Here is a 13,745-nt window from a genome sequence, read left to right as displayed (position 1 = left end):
CGGCCGGAGGGCGGCCCAGCACCGCACAAAACACTTCGCGGTTGTTGATGTGAGGCGTTGGGGTCCGGGAGCCCATGGTCGAGAAGGAATACTTGAGAGGTGCCTGGCTGGCCCAGCGGGGAGAGCGTGTGGCCCCGGGGTGGTGAGTCCGAGCCACGGGTTGGGTGTAGGGATTACTTAAATACGGTTTCAAAAACTTAAAAAAAATTCTTTAGATGTTTTTGGTGCAAAAACAGGCAGTTATTAAAACACGGGGACAGGCGCCGTGGGCAGAAAGAGCTGTCCCGGGGCTGTGAGAAGTGACTGGTTACATACTTTCAGGTTGGGAGGGGGTTAGGGACTGGGAAAGCCTCTAAGGACTTTGGAAGCAAGGTGTCCACGACCTTGAGGGGCCAGCTGCTGTTAGGATAAGGCCATTTACTCCTGTGTAGTAAACCCTTAGTCATGAGACCCTTTAGATGTCTAGCAGTGGGCCACGTGCTTGGAGGCTGGTGGCCAGCATGTATCTTGGGGGGATAAAGGAAGGGATTTTTACAGGATCCTGGAGGTCAGGCTAATGTCAAGCCAAGGTTGCCCTTTGCCTTTAGCACATTGACATCGAGGCAGCTGAGCTCCTCGGGAAGGTCGCTCTGCCTGTCTCAGGTACTTGTCAGTGGGCTGCAAAGGGACTTTAACCTTTTCTGTATTTCTTCCGCCTTTGTTTTCCACACCAGTGGTTTTCATCACCCCCATTTTACAGGTAGGGCCACTGAGGCTTGGGAAGGAGGGTGCTTGCTAGCCTGTGCAAAGTCAAGCCCAGCCTGCAAGCCTGGCCTTTCCGGGTCTTGTCCACGGTGGGTCCCCCGGGCGGAGGCTGCCACAGAGGCTAATTTCAGGAATCAGGATCTTTAGTCCTGCCGGAGGCGCCAGGGGCTGGGAGAGGTGACCTGTCGTTCCACCAGGCCGGGGCGGAATGTCCTTTGTCACCCAGCCTCCCCAACCCCCAGCCCCACACCAACCCAGGGTGTGGCAACGGCAGAGTGCTCCCGGTTCGCCCCTGCTCGGGAACTGCCCGTGCCCATCCAGCAGGGGCAGCGGCCTCCACTTCCCCGTGAAGCCCACCCCTCTTGTTCACACTCTGCCTGTGCAGCCCCCCTCCCCGCACCTTTCCAGGGGGAAAGCCCGCGTGACTCTTTCCCAGGCTCCCCATCCTGCGGGGGCCCAGCCCTGCTCAGGAGAGCTGGAGCCCTCTCCGTGGGAGAGACATCCTCTTGCCCCACTGAGCCGGTGACAGGCCACCTGCCGAAACCTCAGGAGCCATTGTGTGTTTGTGCCTAGTCACGGGGTCTGCCTCTCGTCCCTGCTCTGTTCCTCCTGCAGCTGGTGTCCCAGAAAGAGAAGACAGCCGCGGCACCCTTGGAAGCCCCTGGCGCGAGGGGTGTGCTCGTTATGGCAGCACGTCCTGGTGAGCGCTGACCGTGCCACCTCCCTTCTTCCTGATGTCACAGCCCTTCATCTGGGGCCAGCCCAGGGTTCGTCTGTAGCAAGACGACTTCTCCTTCCTGCTTTCCTTCTCCTTTCGCTTGGAGGTATTTATTGAGCGCCTACTGTGTGCTGACCGTTGGGCTCAGCGTCAGAGATACAGCTCTGAGCAAATCGGATTTGGTCTCTGTCCTGAAGGTCCTGACTGCGGCTTGTGCGGGGCGGGGGGGGGGGGGGGTATCAGCACCACCGTACTGCCCCTGAAGAGGGCTAGGAGACCTGAGACCTGGCGGATGAGCCGGAGTTAGCTGGATGAAAGAGGACGGACGGGTGTCAGGCAGGGTCGCAGCACGTGCGGAGGCTCTGAGGTGGGAGGGCGTGCGGTCCGAATGACAGCCCGAAGGGCCGTGGGGCTGGGGTAGAAGGAGCCGGATGGGGGTAGGACGGGGAGACTGGCGTGGCCTTGCCATCTGGGCGTGCGGTCTATTGTTTCTCCTCAGGGCAGCAGGGAGCCGCTCAGGTGGGAGCAACGGGCCGAAATGATCAGATCTGACGGAAAGACCCCTCAGGCAGCAGAGGAGAGGGCAGGGAGGACGGCTGAAGCAGACACCCTGAGCCCCAGCCCAGACCAAGGAAGCTGATGTCTTGCCTCTGGAATGCTTTCAGGGCGGGGAGCTCACCCCCTCCCAATACAGATCGTTGCATTGTCTGCCTTCATCACGTTTTTTAGACGTTCCTGGCGTGACGTGGTATCCAGAATCTTCATCACCCTGGCATGTTCCCCCAAGACACTTCAAAATGTGCCCAAGTCCTTCTCAAAATGTGGTCTTCGGAACAGAACCCGGTACCACGCCAGTATAAGAAAACGGGGAAAGACTCACCTCCTCTCTTCTGGATATGATACCTCTGTTAATACAGCCTCATCCTGCTGCAGCCCTTACATGTATCCATCCCACAGCACAGAGCCCGAGGCCCTATATGCAGCAGGGGCTCAGCCAGTGCCTGGTGACTCACTGATGTGATCTGAGGTCCCAGGACTGAGCCCCAGAGATGGCGAGTGCCAGCCTCCTTCTGACCTGTCTCCAGGTTCCCTCTTCCAGAAAGGCCCATTGCTAAATTTCCATTTGAACGCACTGGGACGTGCATTTGGGTGAATTTTCAGACCACCTTGGTGCCTGTGCTGACCCCAGGCCTTGGTGCGGTGGGCAAGGTGCAGGGGCGTGTCAGCCCGCAGGGCACAGTCTAGCCCGGGGGCATAGGCCCGCCCTCCCCTGGCAGCTCCCTCTCCGGGGCTGGGTGAGGGGGTGCCACAGCCTCACAGGGCCGACTTGGCCTTTTCTTGGGTGTCGTGGTTTGAAGGGTCCCGCCCAGCACACCTGTGGCTGGCCCGATGCTTGCCCGGCGTCGGGGCTCCCGTCCCCTGCCACGGGGTGTAGGTGCCACCTGGGGGACCCAGGTTGGCCACGGGAAGGTGCCCAATAGGGCCGTCAGTGCCATCTGTGTGTGTTTTGGGTAGGGGGTGCCGATGGCTGACCCCTGTGGGTGGACAGCTTCTGGGCAGCGCCCTGGGAAAGGTGGGGCGCTGCTGCCCTCCAGAGGCCATCTTGGGTACTGCACCCACAGGCCCAGCCTGTAGGAAGGGGAGCTGGTGGTCCTTGGGCCTTGGGGGGGGGGGGGGGGGGAGACGGGGGCCCGCGGGTGCCTGACCCCCACTCAGTGCTTTCCTATAAAACGCATCTTCAGAACTCTGCTTGGTCATTGCAGGGTTAATCCCCACCCCAGCCCTTCCTGCCCAGTACCTACTTGGCCCCACCAGCACCCCGAATCTGGCTCTGTCCCCAAACTGGGGGGCTCTGGGGGGCATCTCCTTGTCTCCAGCTGGCTCAGTGTGTGGTTGGGGCCAGGTGACCCGGAGCGAGTGGCTTGCCTTCCCCGGGCCCCTGCTGTCTCAGTCACAAGCTGGGGGTTAATGATGATCGTCTAAGTAGTGTAGACCTGGTTCTCAGGAGGGGCCTGGAAGGGAGCGGCTCCCGGGTCATAAGTGGGGGGAGAAGGACCCCAGGGCTGCCCACAGGGGTGAGTCTCTTCAACTCTCTGCGCCCTGTGGCTGAGACCACGAGTGCCGGGGGCCAGGGGACATAGTGGCCGGGGACACAGTGGCCCTCCTTCCTTCCCCGCTTCGGGCCTCCGGGCTGGCCCCACCCCTGGCTGACAGATGAAGGATGCTTATCTCATGAAACCCCACGAGGCCCTCTGCAGGGCCCCCCAACGTCAAAAATAAGGACCCCAGTGTTTGCTCCCCGAAGCTCAGGGCCTTTGCACATGCCATGGTTTCTGCCTGGGATTCTCTTCCTCGGCAGTCTTCACGGAGCCGTCCCCCGATCCTGCACACCTTTGCCTCAAGCACACCTTCTCAACCAGGCCTTTGCTCACCACCCCACAGAGGAAGGAAGGCACTCCTCACCAAACTCATTACTCCTGGTTCCTTGAGGTGGGTTGACTTGAGTCCCTCCCAAAATACGTTAAAACCCTAATTCCAGTATCTGTGACGTGCCCTTATTTGGAAATACGATTTTGCAGATGTAAGTAAGACAACGTCAGAGTTGAACAGGGCGGGCCCTAAATCCAGTGCTCAGTGTCCTCATACAAAGGGGGACATTTAGACACAGAATAGAGAAGGCCAAGGGATGACAGAGGCAAGGGCTGGAGTGACGTGGTCACAGGCCGAGGGACATGAGGATGGCCGGCAGCACCAGAGGCTGGAAGAGATGAGAAAGACCCTGCCCTGGAGCCCCCGGAGGGCAGGCGTTCAGCCCTCCAGCCTCCAGACGTGACAGGACCCGCTTCTGTGGCTTAGAGCAGCCCAGGGAGCAGATTCAGGCAGCTGTCTCCCTGTCTCCTCTGCCCTCCGGTGAGTCCTCTGCTTTGCTTATCTGTTTCCCGGTGTCCTTCTGGGCCTTGGATGCCCGCATGTGGGGGTGGGAGCGGGCTGATCTGCAGAATGGTGGCCGGTTGGCCTGGGTTTCACGGGCCTTCGTGTGGCGGGCCTGGAAGGGCTTGGAAAGGTCTGGAAGGGCCCAGAGGGGGCTGGAAGGGCCCGGAAGGGGCTGGAAGTGTCTGGAATGGCCTGGAAGGAGCTGACAGGTCCTGGAAGGACCTGGAAGGGGCTGGCAGGGCCTGGAAGGGGCTGGAAGGGCCTGGAAGGGCCTGGAAGGAGCTGACAGGTCCTGGAAGGACCTGGAAGGGGCTGGAAGGGCCTGGAAGGGCCCAGAAGGGGCCAGAAGGGCCTGGAAGGGCCCGGAAGGGGCCGGAAGGGCCTGGAAGGGCCTGGAGGGGGCCGGGGCAGTCGGCCAGAACTCACCCCGCACACCCCAGACTCCCTACTGGCCCGAGGGTTTTTTTAGCCTTGAGAATTGAAAGGCAGCTGCCGTGTGGCCCTGGTTCCCGCCTTTCCCACGAAAGCCTTGGAGGTGATGCCACTGTCCCATCTCTGGGCCACCGCAGGAGGCCACAGGCCGCCTCAGCTCCTACAGCCAGCGTCCCAGGCCTGGAGCTGCACATCAGTGTGTGCCTTTGGAAGGTAACGTGTGGGTCAGCCTGGAGCTCAGGAACGAGGGGCCTTCCCCATGCAGCGTCCCCAGCGGGGGGAGGATGTGCACCCCCAACCCCGTGACTGCCCGGGTTTCCCTCTAGGGAAGTCGATGCTCAAGTCTGCAGGACCCCTTTCCAGTGGCCTGAGGGCACCCAGTGCCCCTGGACGTCTTGCTTTGAGACTTCCAGGGGCCGCTGAGGCTGCAGCCCAGAGAGATGATGCCCTGGGGCCGGTGGCCCCCCAGGAGGCCTTTCGGCCTGACAATCCGGGTGTCTGGTGCCGGGGCCGAGGACAAGCAAGGCCGCGGGGCGTGTCTACGTCCCCTTTCAGGGCCGAGCGCCCGGTGCCCGTGGCCTGCCCCCCTCCCTTCCTGGGAATGTGCCGGGGGGAGGGAAGGGGCACAACCGTGTCCTTTATTCTCTGGGCCCGGGCACTGGGCTGACCGACCCCTCGCTGCGGGGCCCCGCGTCCAGCCGGCGGGCAGCTGGGAAAGGCCTCGCTGATCTCGGAGGACGCTGCGGCCGTGAGTGGGCCTGAGGACAGAGGCTCCTCTGTGCTGGGTGAGTGGAGGCCCGGGCCGGGTGGGGTCCCCAGAGGGGGGCGGGGGCGGCACAGGAGCCCGATTGCCAAGCGGGGCCTGGCTGCCTGTCTGGCCCACCAGGGGAGCCCTGCCGAGCAGAAGGCTCAGCTCAGCAGAAGGCCACTCGCCCTTGTCCCCCAAAGGGCAAATGGTCATTACTTGCCGTTAAGCGCCTACTGTTTGCATCCTTTTATTAAGTTCTTACGCCACGTAACTGAGAGGTGACGCTTTGCCCGTTGTCACCTGGCTAGTGAGTGGCCCCAGTCAGGATGAGTCTGTCTGACCGCAGAGCCCGGGCCCCTGTGCACTGATCACGGACTCTTTCAGGTTTCCAGAGAAGCAGGGAATTTTTTAAAAAACGTGTGTATGGCCTCCAGCTGAGAGTTTCAAACATTGTAAGGATTTCACTTACAGTGAAAGCAGCTCCCACAATCACCAACCAGAAAACTGAACAGAAACTACAGGAAGGCGGGGGACATGGTTCCTGGGAGGAAGAAGCGAGTCAGGAGAGCCCCACAGATGCACGGCTTTCTTCCCAGAGGCAGAACGCAGTGGTCTGACCCAGCTGGGGGGACAGTCGTGGGGTTCAGGGAGGTGGGGGAGGGGGCGGGGACTTCTGGCAGAGGTTCAGAGATGGAGTTCCAGGAAGCTTCCAGAAACGCTACTGTGCACACGCAGAGGGAGGTCCCAGGAAGCCAGGCACAGAGCAGTTACCAGGACCAACAGCACTCAGTGTCCACGCAGGGCCTGGGGGCTGTAAATGCCAGTCACCCAGAATGAAGAGGCCTCGTGGCTGCGGGGCATTTGATGGAGACCAAAGGCCGTATTTCAGGTGTGAGCTTAGCCTTCAGGTGTGAAGGCTGCTGTGTGCCTGAGCCGATGAGCTGTGCAGTAAGCCTTGAAAAGCATTTACAAGCATTTACAAGCTCCAGCACCTGGTGATTTAAGGAATCCGTGCCCAAAAGGATTTAAAGGAATCTGTGCACAAAATCAAAAAAAGAATGTATGGTGAGTGTAATCAAAAGAGAAAGAATAATAGTCAAATGCAAATTCTAAAAACAAAAATAGACAATATATAAAAGTGAAAGAAACAGTAGCAGCAGATAAGATGCTACGGAAGAAAAGATCCGTGAACTTGAAGCTCGGCCGATACGAGTTCCCCGAAATGAACGCCGAGAGAGCAAAGCCTGTAAAAGCAGGCAGAGGCTTGCTGATCTGGGCTGATGTCAAGCAGTCTAACGATAATACGTAGAGTCGGAGGCCCCAAAGGGGTGAGGGGCGAGAATGTCTGTGTGACAAAGTCATGGCCAAAAATGTTCCAAGTGTGAGAAAATCCTCAAGCCCACAGATCCGAGAGCCTCAGGAGTACAAAGAGAGCCCCACCGTGGCACCTGGCACCTCATAATCGGATGACTAGGAACCACGACGGAGAGAAAGCCTTGACACCTTACGAGAATCAAGACACGAATCACGGCTGAGTCGTCACTGGAAACCCCGTGAGCCTGGGGAACGGAGCCCCGTCCCCGGCGTGTTAAAACCATCTACGACCAAGATGTCCTTCAAAACTGAAAGTGAGGTCAGTACATTTTCAGACAAAGGATAACAGACCTGACACCCCAAGAATGTCAAAGGAGGTTTTTGGGGGCAAAAGGAAATGATGAGAGAGGTACATTCAGGTGTGCACAAGCAATAGAAGCCCCTTGGGAACTGTAAACACGTGAAAACACGTGGGATTTTTTTCCTGGATGTATTTTAAAAAGTTCTTTACAAGATAGTAGACTATTTTTTAAAAACTATTTTTATTAATTTTTTAATAAATTTCATTATAAAAATTTATAATTTTTTTATAAATTTGTATAAATTTCACACTCTGTCTCTCTCAAAAATAAATTTAAAAATTTTTAGTATTTATTTTTGAGAGAGACAGAGACAGAACGGGAGCGGTGGAGGGGCAGAGAGAGAGATTGAGGGAGGCACAGAATCCGAAGCAGGCTCCAGGCTCCGAGCTGTTGGCACAGAACCCGACACGGGGCTCCAAGTCACGAACCTTGAGATCATGACCTGCATCGAAGTCGGACGCTCAACTGGTGCCCCGAAAGTAGAGTATTTAAAGCAAGAGTAATGACGTGGAGTTTCTGACACGTGTAGAAGTAAGATATACTGAGGCAGAGAATAGAATTACACTTTTGCAAGGTTCATACATTTTATGTAAAATGGTATAATGTCATTTAAAGATAGATACTCGTAAAAAATTAAAGATAAAGCACTTGACCCAACCCGGGACTTAACAACGATAAAAATCGTGGCGATGTAGGGACAGAAGGGAGCTTCCTCGTCCGGGTACAGGCACCTACAGCTGGCATGGTGCCCAGCGGTGAGGAGTGGGTAGTGGTCTCCTTCGGCTCTGGTGCCAGAGAGGTCCACCCTGTCCACTTCTGTTCCCTGTTGGTCCTTGCCAGGGCTGTGGGGCAAGAAAAAGCATACATTTTGGAAAGGAAGAACTGTTTCTCTCTCTTTAAATGACCCCCTAAGTGTCTACAAGTCATTGTGGAGAAGATTGGAGCCCCTCCCCAGCCTTTCCCCCGCTCCCCCCTCTGTCTCTCCAGCTTCCCGGGGAAAACCACTCCCAGGGCGCCTGGGTGGCTTGGTCAGTTAAGCATCTGATTTCAGCTCAGGTCATGATCTCACATTCGTGGTGTCGAACCCCACGTCGGGCTCTGCGCTGACCGTGTAGAGCCTGCTGGGATTCTCTCTCCCCCTCTCTCTGCCCCTCCCCTGCTCTGCACGTGCACGCACGCTCGCTCCAAATAAATAAATAAACATTTAAAACCCAGCCTTCTCTGAGTTGGGTATTTATTCACCTCGTACATGTTCCTATCCGCTTTCTGCTCGCATAACCTGCCATAAACAGTCCGCAGAAACGCTCCTGGCATTTTTAAGCTGTGCGGGCGGTTTCAGCCAGAAGTCTGTGCCTACAAGGTCTGCACTGGGTGGTCCAGGCGGGACTTGGGTGGCCGAGGGGTGAAGGGTGGGTACACCCAAATGCCTGTGGTAAAGCAAGGCTGGGAGCCCCCCGAGCTGGGCCCCCGAGATCCAGGCTGGGTGCTGTAGGGGAAGGGCCCCTCGCAGGGCAGGCTGGACAGGTGGGGCCCCTCCCTTGCCAGCCTGGGTGGAAGGTGCCAAGTCCCTCTAGGAACCTCAAGCTTCATGATGGACTCGTGCCTCAAAGAGGGAGTGGGCGGGACACAGTTTTTACAAAAACCAGGTTAATCGAGGTACAAGACACCTGTAACTAGACCGCCCCTCGGAATGTACTGTTAGTTGAGTCTGACACAAGTGCGTAGGTGTGTAACCACACTCATGCCCCGGACAGCCTCCTCCGCCTCTCTTCCCACCTCCAGCCCCCTCCCCGTCCCTACAGCTCTGCCTTTTCTAGAATGCCGTGTGTCTGTGTATTTTCAGAGACCGAACGTACTGACAACGGCCAGATCGTATGTAAAGACAGGACTCTGAGCTCTGACCCACAGTGTGAGAGAAAAACCCAGAAAGTCAAACAGGAACCCCTGGAACAATGGGCCCAAAGGGGCCAGGACTCAATCCATCACCGGCGGCCTCCCTACGTTTTGTCCCCACCTCTGACTCTGGAGCAGCCAGAGGAAGCCGCGTGCATCCCCAACCAATCACGTGGGGTGCCTGCTTCTGGCCAGTGCCTTGACTCCCTGGTGCCATCTGGGCTCATCTGGAACTTTCCCTTTTTCCACCGGGAGGCTCCCCAGGCCCCTGCCGTCCTTCAAATCTCCACCAAGTCCGATGCTGTTGGTGGACCCCCTGCTGCACGGAGCTCTGAGTAACGTCCTCTGTCCTCTGACGGGCGGCCTTCCGTCGCTCCCATGGCTTGTGCTTTCATTCACCAGTGGACGGACACTCAGGTTCTTTCCAGTTTGGGGCGATTACAGATAAGGCCACTGTGGACGTCGGCATGCAGATCTTTGTGCAGATGCTGGTTTTTCAGCTCACTCCCTGTGTTCTAGAAGCAGGCTCTTGCTCTCTACAGGCTTTAAGGCTTCCCGGAACCTCCTGATGGTCTCAGGAATCGGAGGGCCACAAGCCAGGTCCCAGGACAGAAGAGGCAACTCTGTCCTTTAGGGTTTTGGGTGGCTCCAGCCCCCCGCCGCGGGGCCTCAGCTGGTGCCCACGTCCCCCTTCTTGTAACCTTAGAATTCTATCCTCTTCTGCCCTGGACCCTGGAGCTGACTCTGACTTCCCTTTCCTGAATCCAGAATAAGCCGTGTGGAAGACGTTGCCGGCCACGGTGAGCACAGGTGCCTTTTCCTTCACAGAGACTGCGATCCTGGCTGGTGACTGCAAGTCCCTTCCCACGCCAGAACCCCGCCCGGCTCCTCGGACCCCACGAAAGCCACCTTGCGTCGGGCCATTTTGCCCCAAGTGAGGACACGTCTCGGTTTGGGGAAGACATTCGCTGCCGCGAGAAGGAAGGTTAACGATTCCCAAAATAGCTTCTCTGCAAATAAGCAACAGGCTCGCTTGGCCCCAGATGAATCTGAGGGCAATTTCAAAAGCATCTCTTTTCCCAGAAAACAGATTCCTCATTGACACATGTTTCTCCAGTTGATTCTTGCCCCCCACCCCCTGCCTTTTCCCCCGTCTTTTGTGCAAGGAGCTGGGTTGCAGAGACAAAGTCCGCTTGTCAGCGGCTGGTCCTCTCTGCTCTCCCTTCCTCCGGGCGCCCCGACAACAGGGCTATTATCAGACAGCTCCCTCGTGGCTTGGATTTTCCTCTCCCCTCAGGGCGAACGAGGAGAAAGGTTGCCAGGCTGAACAAGGACGGGAGGCACTGGAGCCCCGGGGCGGCGAGCTCCGGGAAGGGCCGCGGTGGGGGGCCCTGGACACTGCCACTCTGTCGCTGGAGTGACTTGGAAGCACAGCCATTCATCAGACTCATGATTCGCATGATCTGTCCTCCGAGAACGGAAGCGTGTCCCCCAGAGACAGGCCTCTCGTGCTGCCTCCTCGCCTGGAGCTCTGGGGTGAACCCCACATCTGACCATCGGGGTCAAGACCTCACAGCCACCTCATCAGTCACATCTGGGGGGAAAATGACCTGGAAACATTCAAACGCTTCCCCCAAGCGACGCCTCCCTGGGGAAACACACTTCACTTGAGGGTATTAAGAGAATGCAGAGGCTCAATGCCCCAGATTTGGGTCCGGGGATCTTGTTTCAAGATCAACTTCTGTTTCTTCTCTTTTGTGGCTACCAGCACTGCCGTGGCAGGGACCCCAGGCCTCCTCTCCCCATGCTCCCGTCAGAGCCCATTCGGGCCCCTCAGAGGCACTGCCGTTCCCAGAATCCATGTGGGAACTTGCCTGCGGTGAGGGTCCTTACAGCAAATCGTCTATCCGTCCGTCCATCCACCCATCTACGCGTCCACGTGTGCAGCCCATCTTCTACCGAGAGGGTGTTCAGGCTAGGCCTTGGGGATTGAGAGGCGAGTCCTGACATTTCCCATCTCTGCAGCCCCAAATCCAGTGCAAGTGCTGATTTCTGACCAGGGAACAGGCGCAGGGGCCTCTGTGAGTCCCGGGGGGCCGAGAGGTTGCGGGGAAACTCTGGACCAGACACTTCTACAGCTGCCAGGGGGAAGGCGTCGTCCCCCAGTTCGTCTGTTGGACATTAAATCTTGTTTTCTTCCTGCCTCACACCCCTGGGGAGGGCCGTGTGTCGTCTTGGGGAGGGTGGGGGCTGTTCTGCTAGAGAGACAGCTCCTTGAGTGTGCAAGGCAAGCTATCCACCTCAACTCCATGCTCTGGTGGAAGGAGAGAGGCCACCGGGCGGACTTCCTGCTGTGAGTCCCCGGAATTTAGGGGCTGAAACTTGCACTTGAGTGGGTGAAGGTGGGGGGCACGTAAAGGAGGGGCGAGGAGCCCCCCTGAAGCCCCAGACATCTGTTCAGTCCCAGTCCACCTGGCCGTCGCCTGGTGGGCAGGCTCAGGTCCCGACTGGAGACAGTGCAAGGACAGCAGGCATAGCCACTGTGGAGGGCTGGCCGGTGAGGAAGGCTAGTCAGTGGGGAGGTCCAGTCTTAGGAACGGCTGTGTTTAGGATTGGCCTTATGGGATGGGCTTCTCCACCGCCAAGAGACGTCATACAAGAGTTTCCGGTGGCCGGCTCGGGGCCCAGGTGCAGCTGGAGGCAGACAGGCCTGGAGGTGGACAGGCCTGGGGGCCAAAGTGCCTCGGGGGAGACGCACTTAGGGGAGAGCCCGCCTGGAGATCACCACTCTCACCGCCGTGCCATCCAGAGTGGTGGCACCTTCACTGAGATTGTTTTCTGGGAAATGTGACTAGCGAGGGTGCCTGCCCTGGCGGTGGTGTTGAGATGATGGCCTTGCACGTGTCGCAGCCTGTCCCCGGGGACCCTTGACCCAGGCTGGCGAGCCTTGCCGCTGGCCACGCTCCGACCCCAAGTCCTTCCCCAACCCGGGGGCCTCTGTTGCCCCTCAGTGAAGCTCGCGGGCACCGAGACTTAGAAAAGCACACAGATTTATTGCGTATCAATCTCATGTATAAATTCATTGTAGCATCGGAAAGATTACATATAGTCCTATTCTACAGCATTAACCTCCGATCGGCCGCTCTAGCCTTCATCTTAAAGACGTTTCTCGACACAAGTACATCTGTCTTTATCACAAGCATCAAAACGAAATCTGCAGAATCACTCTCGATGATTTGCTACACGGGGTGTCTTTGACTTCACGGTCGTCAGCGATTTCCGCGTCGATTAAGAACTGCGCTTTGGCGTGAGCAGTTCTGAGCTCCTAGTCCGGAGGACGTAGACCCTAATCACGTAATTCAACAAGTGCATCTACGGAATTCTCCTTTTCATAAAAATTTCACGAACAGACACAGTAATGACCGCTAAACACGAGCCATGCACGGTTTACTGGTAACAGAAGCAATTTACAATCAGGGGGACATGGGACACACACCTGCCTCCTTCTCAATGGTTTTTTTTTAAAAACATTATCTGAAAGCCTGACATTTACACTTGATTTCTTTTTCAACACTATACAGTTCTAAAAGAAAAACGAAACAAAAACCCAGAAAACAAACTGAACTGAATCTGTAATGGAGCAAGGGCAAGGGGGGGGGGGGCGTCTTGCCAGCAGTTACATATGCACACGTGATGTGTTCTGACACGGGGGCTCAGCTTCCCTCGTCTCGGGAACACCGACGGTAGGAAACACACCGAGAGACACCTTGGGAAGTGCTCTGCTCACGAGTGAATTGCACGATTGGAAACTCAAGCTGCCTTTTGCTTTGTTTTCTTTTCTTTCTTTTCCCAAAGCCGTAGTACGAATCGGGGACAGAAAGGAAAAACACCACAAAACTGGAATGCAGGGAGGGAAGGAAGGCTCCTGGACTCACGCAGGAATGTCTTGTCACAGTATTGCTCGCTGCTGCACAGACAGTTTCATGGCTTTTGATTCCCGGCTGACCTCCACCGACCGGGAGCGGCCGCGGCCTCGCCACCCTAGCCGGGCCGGGCGCGAGGTACCCGGCTCTCCTGGGTGGCGCTGCCCCCTCGCCTCTCTCCCGGGCAGCACAGTAAATACAGCTCAGTAGATTTCAGTCACTTGGGCAGGGGGACGAGGGACAGGGGGACGGGGCGGGGGACCACAATCCAGTGCTTCGAGGCTTCAAGGCTACCACGGGTGACACGTATTTGGGCAAGTGCTTTGCGAACGCTCATTGAAGAAGCAGCTAGGACAGAGAGGGCCGAGGGCCCTGCGAGTTTCCGGGGCCAGGCTCGGGCCGTGGAGGCGCTGGGCCTTTCAGGGTCTGGGCAGACCGGCTGTGCTCCTGCCTCGGACGGGAAGGCCGCCGGGGCTCACCCTGTCCACTGATGCGCACCCGGGGTCCCAGGCGGGCTGCAGGAGCGCACACCCCTGGGTTCAGAACAGGGGGTCTCTGGGGCCTACTCATGAAGGCCCTGTCTGGCCAAAGGATGGGAGCCCCATGCGTCCTACCCAATTGTCCCGGGACCGAGAGCAGCGGCGGGGGTGGGGTGGGACGGCGTCAGCCGCTGGCGG

The 13,745-nt window shown here is 57.6% G+C and overlaps 1 long non-coding RNA gene across 2 annotated transcripts; it reads left to right on the top strand.

The window, feature by feature from the left end:
* Positions 1–3,631: 3,631 nt before the first annotated feature.
* LOC113599577 (uncharacterized) lies at positions 3,632–13,309 on the top strand. 2 transcript variants are annotated; one of them, XR_003420494.2, is made up of 3 exons: positions 3,632–3,952; positions 4,042–5,613; positions 9,914–13,309. It is a non-coding gene; the product is annotated as an uncharacterized LOC113599577 (long non-coding RNA). The 2 variants fall into 2 exon arrangements; XR_008291599.1 differs by lacking the exon at positions 9,914–13,309 and adding an exon at positions 6,048–6,533.
* The last annotated feature ends 436 nt before the right edge of the window (positions 13,310–13,745 follow it).

The sequence above is a fragment of the Acinonyx jubatus genome, chromosome C1, assembly GCF_027475565.1.
Source record: "Acinonyx jubatus isolate Ajub_Pintada_27869175 chromosome C1, VMU_Ajub_asm_v1.0, whole genome shotgun sequence".
Lineage (NCBI taxonomy): Eukaryota > Metazoa > Chordata > Mammalia > Carnivora > Felidae > Acinonyx > Acinonyx jubatus.
The sequence above is the reverse complement of the archived record's forward strand: the minus strand, read 5'-3'. Positions and strand labels throughout refer to the sequence as shown.